At 36.7% G+C, this 9,912-nt stretch overlaps 1 protein-coding gene across 4 annotated transcripts in view; it reads left to right on the top strand.

Moving 5' to 3' along the window:
- The first annotated feature begins 1,054 nt into the window (after positions 1-1,054).
- LOC120543497 (death-inducer obliterator 1-like) overlaps positions 1,055-9,912 on the top strand; it is a 103,281-nt gene continuing 94,423 nt past the window's right edge. Inside the window, exon 1 of one of the 4 annotated variants that reach the window (XM_039776572.1) lies at positions 1,055-1,192. The gene's annotated coding sequence lies outside the window, so the exon portion shown is untranslated. Of the gene's footprint in view, positions 1,193-2,142; positions 2,399-9,912 lie in introns of those variants that run through there. The other 3 variants (XM_039776575.1, XM_039776573.1, XM_039776574.1) reach the window with 3 other exon arrangements.

Here is a 9,912-nt window from a genome sequence, read left to right as displayed (position 1 = left end):
AATACAGGTAAAGAGTACCAAATCAGAGGATGCACTTAAATAATTCCCCTACAAGAATTCTGTTGCCCTGCAGGTTTCAGTAGCCGAAGTTAGTGATGATATGTAAATAGAGTGAAGTTATAAACTGAAACGTGCATAACATTGTATTTACTAACCTTCTTAATCCAGTTCATTGCCAGGGTAGGTCAGAGCCTATCCCGGGCAGCATTAGGCTCAAGGCAGAAACCAACCCTGGACAAGGGTGCCAGTCAATAGCAAGGCTGAATCTATGCACATACCCACCCTCACATTTTGCCAGCTAATTTACAATCATCAGTGCACATGACAGGTATATCTTTAGGCATGTGAAAAGGAAATCCACATGGACGGGGAGAATGCGCAGACTCCACATGGACAATCCAGGACACTGGAAAACTGAAATGGCAGAACTAATCAGTGTGCCACCAAATAAAACATGAGCTATAGTTGTACTACCTAGTTAAGGTGATACAGCATGTTTTGGACTGAGTGGATTAAGGAAATGGATATGAAAAGACTTTCAAAATATTAGCTATAAAGCCTGAAATTGACAAATCATGCCAGGCCTTTTTCCACCTTTAGGAAGACCAAACGAATAATAAATTAATCTAAAAAATTCCATGTCTTTGATACACAATTCTACGTATCCTTTCAAAAAGGAGTTTTAAATGTGTTTAGTATTTAAACAATCAAATTCCACATTATATCAAACTAACTTGTTTTCCCCTGATAAGTAAAACCATTTGTTATCACAGGATTTCGTGTTGCACAGTGCCGAGAAGAGCACAGTTCCACCAACAACTAGCAAAAAAAAGTATGGGATCTTACTGTTGAAAGCACAGATCAGTAAAAGGATGTGAAAGAATCTTTGTTGACATGGCATACAGTGTAACATGGAATACTGTGAAGAGGATCATTAAAAAGTACGAAAGATATGACAAATTACAAGATCAACACTCCCAAAGGGCCTGTATGTCTGCCATGTCGCTCTATTGATGACGGGAAATGCTAAGCCCCGCCTCTTCCTTCTTCTCACCGCAGACCTTGAAGCGCATTGGATTTGCTAAGCGCGAACTGGAGACCGAGAAAATGGTGGTCCTCGAGGAAAGCTTATCGTAAATTTATATTAAAGGAGTCAACTTTACCGTGTGTTTCTCTTTTACGAGAAAGAGAGGTAATGCCTAATGTTTCGTTGAATGAAAACAGTTTCTTCTTGGTATTTGGAGGTTCGAGTGCTTCATTTTTTATTTGTTAGTCGCAGATTAAACGGCAATAACAACAACGGCCTTGTAAGAAACGTGGCGTGGAATTCTTTTATCCAGTTAACATATCTGACCGTTTTATGTATTTTTAAGGAAAGCATGTAACCTCATTATTTTTGTTACAATTGCAATTGACATCTTTGTATACACTGTAATACCCTTCCATTTGTGTGAAAAAGCTGCGCGTGGTTGCGACTATGGCCCGTGTCATGCAGTGTCGGATTTTAGCTGATGGCAGTTTTTATCTGTATCGTTAAAAGATTTTTGGCATCCACGAGTCCTAGCTATTATATTTCCATTGTTTTTGTTTTGCGTTTGTCGTTTTTCGAAAACCTTCGTTGTGACATGAGGTACGTGATGATGAGTTTATTTTGGAGTGTTGTAGAATCTAAGCCATTGCCAAACTTTTGCTTGTTCAATTTCGATTAGTAGAATGATGCCTGTATCGTTTGAGAGCCTACGGGTTTGTTTTCGAAAAGTGTGTCAACGATCGCGTAAGGAAGGATGAAGAATGTGAGCGGTCAGATGTTCCTCTGTTCCATTCTGTTGGCTCAAGCGGTGTAGCGTGTTTTGTTGTTTTTATATGAACTGTCTAGTTTTGGGTGCAGTTTTATAAACGGTTTAAATTGTGGCCTACGCGCTATCGTTACGAGATGGGCATGCGATATTGAACTGAATATTTCATTGGTTTGCACGTTCTAAATGTGTAAAATACTTTAAAACGCATGTTTTGGTAAACCATTTTTTCGATTTACATTATTTTGGATTAAAAGAGGCCAGTTTGTCGGTATGCAATCCAAATCAAGGGGTGGAGCCTCGTGACGAAATCTCGCTGCAGGCGGAACCTGCCCATTTACTTCAGTGCAGGAAAGAAGATGGCTTCTCCTTGCTTATGTAACTGACCAGTTGTTTCACGGCCATTTTCCTTCGAACTGTAATTAGATTTTTTTATTCGAATGTATACGTTCGGCGGTTAAAAATGCTGTTTTCAGATGAACAGATTAGAGCGATCTTCCCTTTTGTATAGAATTTATGCTTGCGTTCCGATCGTTATTTTTTTTTCGTTTCCGTTTTGTGTAGGGCGTTTAACTCCGAGGAAAGCATTTGTAATCTTAAAGGTGAGTTTGTTTACTGCAAATTGAACGTATTGCTCTTGAACAGCGACGCAAAAAAAACTGAATGATAGCGCCACTGTCACAAGAATTTATTGTAACGTTTCGGTCATCGAGGTCACGGCCTACGGTATTTAGGCTTTATTTAACGCCGGGAAAGGCGACTCGGGCCGAGCGGGGGTACGCAGATCACTTTGGTTACAGGAGTTTTTCCTCACTTAAATAGCCTAGTGTAATGTATTTGATTTGTTTTCTTTTTAATTTTCTTGTATTTTCTGTGTTCATTTTTTAACCATATTTAATATATAGGTTTAAATTTCTGCAAATGTATGCGAAACGAGTGTATCCTTGTGTACGACTTTAGCTAGGAAAGACGTATTAGTGTTTAATTGTAAAAACGTGCGAATGTTTGCATTTTAATTTGATTTTCCTGTTTTCGGACGGTTTTTTTAACCTCGTCAGGTCACTTTAGAGAGGTCGTTTTGTACCTTAGAGCCACGCCTTGAAAGCTTCGAGGTGATTTTAATTCGTTTGGACTTTTCACCTGAGCTTTCCGTCATTAGTCTGTTGTAGGGAACTAAATGGCATTTCAACGTAATTTTAGTTACACGTGCCTTTCCTCAAATTTGGGAAGCTGTGGTTGTAAATCCGTGACATAATGTAAAAAATCGATTCTAATAACGTTAAATATAATCTGGTGTTTAGATTTATGTTGATTTCACGATTGAGTGCCTGTGTAAGTGGATCTGCGTAGTGTCACGTGTGAGTGTTAATATATTTCTCTTGCACAGTAAAACAATACAGATCTATAATTTTGTTGGACAGTTGAGAATGGGAGAAGGTATTTCAAGAGAGAGAGATGGTGTGTGTAACTGAATATGGGTGCCCTGGTCTACAAAACTACTTGAGGGCATGTTGATTATATGGTGAAATAATAAAAGAATGAGCTAGAGATGGACTTGGTGCAGACGGAAACAGCTCTGGATGGCCTGCCGGTCTCTAACAAGATAAATGCATGTCCCGATTCCCCCCTAGAATGGGAATCCACACAGCCATTGGAAGTACTGGATATTTTGCAAAAAATGAAGCTTTATTTAATTTTAAATACATTCTATCTTGTTTTTCGTGAGTTATGTGCTTAGGTAGGTAGTTTGTATTACTGTACCCCTGATAACTAGAAAGGAACAAGCAGTCAAATTGTCAGTTTGTAGATTTTGTAGTGTCAACGTACAGTGGAGTTACTTTCATTTATTGTAAGCTGAAGCATCATTTTCTAAGTCACAAATGTTTGAATTACCTTTCTAAATAACATGCTTAAGATATAAATATGAAATCTTGTGATGAGCATATACATGTGTGCAGGCAAAACGTGCTCAGAATAGCATATTTTCCAAGTTCTTACTTTATCGTGTAGTCTCTTAGATGTCTCCTGCCTGATTCAAACTCTTCATGGTTATTCTAAAAGTGCATGAACTGTTCCACACTTGTAAAGCTACAACAATTTTTTTTGTGCTGCATTAGAAGTTTTAAGTTGAGTTTCATTAAATGCAGTGATCCTAGAAAAGTACAGTTATTTTCAGGCTTGAATGTATTTTTCAAATCAAGATTTTTTTATGCGAGTTTCCTTTATACAAGTTTTACACTTAGGAGAACGGCAAAAAAAAAAAAAACACAAAACTAACCTTTAATGTTTCTATTGGCTCTATTTTGTACACAAGACTTGTTGCTATTGCAAAGGTTTTTTGGTTATATTTGGTGGGTTTAGTAGCACAATTTGCAAGAACAATTGAATTTTTTGTGGTTTATACATGTTCTTAATTAAGTTTATTAATGGCTATGGTGATTATGAATATTTAACATACTGAAAATTTAATTTTACCTCTTTATTATTTTAATTAGGTTGGAAAATATTTAAAACTAAACACGCAAATAGTCTCTCTGAATAAAGATAAAATGTCTCTGAGATGCACAAGCTGAATAACATCTAAATGTGGCTACATATTATAAAGAGATTTCTTGCAAGTGAGCAGTTTTTTTTTTTTTTTTCCTCTCGTTACAATCTCAGGTTATGTACATCAAGTATATTGATGATTCTTCATTTGGCAATATGACTGTAATATTAAGATGAAATGATGAAACAAAGTTGCATTGGAAAAAAGTTGCACCATATTTGACGTTGAACATCGTATGCTTGTAGCTCCTGCTATAAGTGCATACCACACATTTTTGGTGATGTTGCTATTTGAATGCAAAGCTAATGATGCAATTTAAAATGCAGTAAGATACTTTACCCATTTATAGTTTGTACACGAGCCTGTAAGATTGGGCTATTCAATTATACATTCAGTTGGGCCAGATTTTCAAACCAACAAATTTTGCTGAACTGGACCTTTTCAGATACAGGTAAGCAGCGGGGAATGACAAATTTTAATCCAGCTCAAATTGAATTGAATTGTATTGAAAACCAAGTAAAAATTTGTTCACATCTGATAAAGGCACATCAAAACAATAAAAAAAGCTGCAATTTCACAGAATCAGAGGTAGTAGCAATACATTTTTCCTCTTTTGAAATAAAATTAATATTTTGGTTATCTCTATCTATCCTAGGCACATTTCAAAGTGCATAAAAATAAAATAGTGCAGTGTTTTAGTAGTAGCATTTGTTTTACTTGTCAAATAAATATTTTGATCATATTACCCAGGCACATCATAAAGTGCATTTAACAGAATAATGCTATCAAAGGTTATCAGTGCAACAAATCCCATAACAAGTGATAACAGTAACCAGCACGTGTATACAGCATCCACTGCACACTGAGGGAACACTAGTTCGTTTTAAACCATTACATGTGTGATTAAGCGTGGCTTTATTATACATGCTATATTATGTTGATAGTGTTGCATGTCTGGCTAATGCTTGGGCTGTGGGTGATGGATTTTTGGAAGAAAGCACTTTTTAATGAGCATTCAGGGCACCTCCCTAGAGAGAGCTGAGTGACAGGATCAGGGTGAGAGGGGAGGAAATGGTAAGAGTCAGAGGAGGAAGAAAAGCGGAAGACAATACACCCCCCCCTTTTTTTTTTTTTGCAGAAATCTACCTTCAAAAATAAACAGTTAGGAGTTGCTTTGTTTTATCAGAGCGCAAGTGGTGGTGGAATATTAGCCTTTACGTAATAAACTGAGAACAAGGAATTGGGGAAGTCATCATGCAGTTAGACAAATGGCAAGAAAGGCTGCTTGAAAGAATTCTGACCTTTTTATTTTGTCAAATGGACACTGTTTCAATTTGGACAGCAAGTTTATTTTAAGTGTAGCAGCTTACATTTTTAATTAGAAAAAGAAAAGATACATTTGAAATTGCTGCTTAATAAACAATAGTTTATTTGTTTTTTCCTTTACGATTCTTACGTTTAGGTAGAAAACAAGAACTACATAATTACAGTGGTAATCCATATTTATATTGACGGCAAGCATTACGAATGTCTAGTTGATGTACCGAAGGGAAAAAAGACCTGTATACATTTAGTAAATATACATTTTAACAGCGAAAGGCTACAGTGCAATTAATGAGTTAAATGATTAAAACCTATAAGTGCATGTATATTTACATTTAAGTGCCTGTCAGTGTCAATTGATTGTGTTAGATATGGGTATTTGTTAGAAAAACTGTGAACTACTTTTTTTGATTAAACTGTATTTCAGATAAGTATATTACAAAAAATTAAACAGTATGACAGCTTGTGATTGAGAAGCATATGGTAAAGTTTTGTATTTTATGAAATTATGTATCGTAAGGCAATTTTATCTTATTTTATTATTGTTATAGTCAGTGATCAATAAGCCTACATAGTTTAATTTGGTTAATAAAAAAACAGTTAACACGTGTTGTCTATAGTTTAATAATAAAAAATAACACTTCTATATGTCTAGTTATCTAGGAGCTTAGTGTTAAGTTTTTAAAAGGATAAAAGAAAAAAAAAAAATGTGAATCTATATCAGAATCAACTGATCAAGTAACAGGATAGTATTGGCTTTAAAACCCTGAACAGAGCTTCTCAACTTGCCACTGTTTTCTGTGGAGCAAATACTATGTTTTAAATAGGTGACTATATGATAAAAAATCTTGGGTCTGGTCTTTATAATGGTGAAATTCATTTTCATTCAGATGTAAACAAGACTACATTGTGGCATGTTGTCTGTTAATTTTGTCTTTGGGACATACTGCCAATGACGTACTAGGTAAAAAGTTAACATACATTGGTTTCACTTAATCATCAAACCTTCAAATGTGTGTTAAACTAGTTGCTTGGGAGAAATATCATGAATTATATTTTTGTAGTGTACTGTTTTGTTTCTTATGTTAGTACATCAGTGTTACTTTTTTATTGACTGTAGGTAATGCTTATGAAGTTGCAGTAATGAGAAACGGGTTAATGGCATTAGTAGCTCATTAGCTGCTGTGTTATATATTTTAATATAAGGAATGACAGCAGTCTTGTAAGCATGTAATAAACTGGGACCATTGATTTTGTATACAGCAACCATTTCTATTTCAAAGTAATATAACTATTTTTAAAATAATGTTTGATTTAGCCTTTATTCTATTGATTATTAGCGATTCATTGGTTGATTAGCTAGTAATTAACAGTATGAATGTAAAATAAAGAATTATCTTTGGAGTTGTTTGGTTGTATCATAAAGGTAAGGGGTTATTGAAGGTGAGAGTTGCCATGGTCCACAAAATTATTACAATAATATGGTTATGTTGCCCTTGTGAGTTTAGTTCTTTAGGCTTGTTCTAATGGATGTCATTGGCAGGTGACAACTGATTACTTTGCCATCTTTTTGAACCATGTGACTGAGCTTGTCATAAATCCTTTTTACAACAGAGATTTATATCCTAGTTGTATATGGACAACACGCTGTATTTGCGCTAGAAACCAAGACTTTAGCTAATTGATACAAATTTGTTTGCTTTTTAGTTCTCAGAATGCCCATATGCAATCAGACAACTTCCTCTGTTGTCAGTTTGAACATGGTGAGTGCATCTGAGTTTTGTACACTATGCATTTTTACTGTTGACTAAGGCCCAAGAAAGAAGCAGTCTGTGAGTTAAGGGGACTTGAGAGCTAGGGTTTTCTATAATGCTGCAATTGTTGCAGATTATCGTTGACGAATAAGCTTGGTATTTTTCAAGGTGAAGTTGTTTCTTCTAATGCACGCCGAGTATTTGCCACATGCAGTGGCACTTTAAAATGAAGCTTTTTTTTTTTTAAATCTCTTTAGAAAAAATATTTGGCCTGTTTTGCTTTTTAATGGAGATAAGTCACCAGGGTCCAACATGAAAAGTCTTTAACGGCAATTATATTTTTTTTTTGTTTTTCTCCCAGGGCTGAATATTTTTTGAAACCATTTTTTTAAAAAAAGAACACAAAGCAATTGTTTAAAATATCAAATCAACAAAATATAATTACTTTTGACAAATGTTACTGTCTTGCATGTTGTATGAGCCTGCATACTATTATGATTTCTCATACATATCACATACATGTTACACAGCAAAGTCTGATATCGCTCAAAGCAGCCAATTGCATGTATTGCCACATTGCACTGCTTACAATATGTGTTGCACTGGTACTTCCGTTTCATTTGTCTGTTGCTGCACTTTCTCACATATATTTGTTAGTGTGTACTGTAGAGAGACAAGTCAGCCGTTTGACATAGTGCCATGCCACTGCCACCAAGTTTTTCACCTGCATGAAAACCGTATTGTCACCTCTTTTCATCTTCAGCCTGTCTGGCTTCAACTGTGAAGGCATGTGTCTCACATTCACCCTCACTGTTCCACAAGCTCCAATTCCCCTGCTCTGTAGCTCCATCAACAATTCTAGGCATGTATAAAAAAATTGTCCATGCACACATGACCCAAATGTTCATATCCCTGAAGCAGCTCCATCACAGTCTGACTTGTCAAGGTACAGTTCTCTCTTTGAAAGAAATACTTTCCTGTATATGTAATTACTTTCAGGCAGAAACCAGTGTTTGTTTATGCCATACTTTGTGGGTTTGTCTGGCATATATTGGCAGAAAAAAAGGCATCCCTTTTATTTTTGTCATAGATTCATGCACAGACAAATCACGGCCAGGCTGATAAAATTGTTTATATGTTGGTTCCACAATGTCAAGCAGGGGCTAAACTTTATACATGGGGTTATAGCCTGGCTCACCCCTTGGGATTTGCTTCTGTTTGTTACAGAAGTGAATAAAACTTTGCAGCATCATGTACCTGTCCAAAGCCGCCAGGGGACAAAGCACATTTGGACCAATGCTCCCTGAAGTGTTATTGCCAGTCTAGTCCCATCTCTATTTGTAATGCCTCCACAAATTCTCGTCTTTTGTTGTGGGTTTCCACTTTGAAAACTGAGAATGCGGTGCAAGCGCAGCTCGCGATTCAAAAAATTGCTCCGCCTGTTTGTCTTGTCTGACACTAGCTGAAAAGCGGTATCAGGACAGAGCAGCCTGAAGTAGTCCAGCGGCAGGTAATCTGTTGTGTCCAACAGCAACCCATTCCTTGTGAAGTCCAGTAGTCAGTTCGGCTCCCATTGATCAATGTCTGGGTATTCATCTCATGCGAACCTTGCCGTAAGTGCATCGGTCATGCGAATGCACTCGGCTGGCAGCCGATCAGCTGGGGCGGCATCAGCTGGTGTCTGATCAGCTGATGCCGGCTTCTCACTCTCTTGCTTGTGTTTACATTTCACAACTCGCGCACACGCAAGAATTAGTTGCTGAGTCAATGAGTAACATTCCTCCAAGCACAGAGGGAATGAATCCCTGTGATGTGACAGTTTTATCGCCCTCTATCCCAGGATGTCGACTTTTGTCGACATGTGCCCTCAACCCCTCCTGCCGACAAAAGTCGACATCCACCCTAAAAGAGTTAAACTTACCAAACAATTCACTTTGGAGCAGTAAAGATTTTGATATAAAATTAGGTGCCTTCCATGTTTCTCAGGCATGTTTCTGACGGCAAAAGTAAATTGGGAATAATACTGTCCATGACACATTCATGGTACTATTAACTTCAGGTACTTGATCTTTTATCTGCTTGCAGCAGGCATCCTGGGTGGAATTTTGGAAGGTTCAGGCAACATATAAAGCTGGTTGTGTCTTGACAAGTTTCTTTGTTCAGTGGTTATGTTCTGCCATGGCTTGAAACACTAAAATATTTTTTTCCTAAAGCCAACTTTTTACCTGTTACATTGTGTCATTTTACATAGCTCACATCTAGAGTTTGGTCAAATGGCAGCATGGTGGTAAAGAGGGCGCAGAAGATTTAGATTGTACTTTTTGCAAACAAAATGTATTGTGAACTATTGTGCCAACTCCATGCAGATCCAGGTGCTGTGAGGCAGGACTGACATCTTTGTGCTATATATCTGCTATTGCTGAAGCATCTGTTAAAATTCAGTCTGATTAAAATAGTGTATTCCTGTCAGTACTTGTCACTTGATTGCGCA

The sequence above is a fragment of the Polypterus senegalus genome, chromosome 14 (genome assembly GCF_016835505.1).
Source record: "Polypterus senegalus isolate Bchr_013 chromosome 14, ASM1683550v1, whole genome shotgun sequence".
Taxonomy (NCBI): Eukaryota; Metazoa; Chordata; class Cladistia; order Polypteriformes; family Polypteridae; genus Polypterus; species Polypterus senegalus.
Note: the sequence above shows the minus strand (reverse complement) of the source record. Positions and strands in the feature narration are given on the sequence as shown.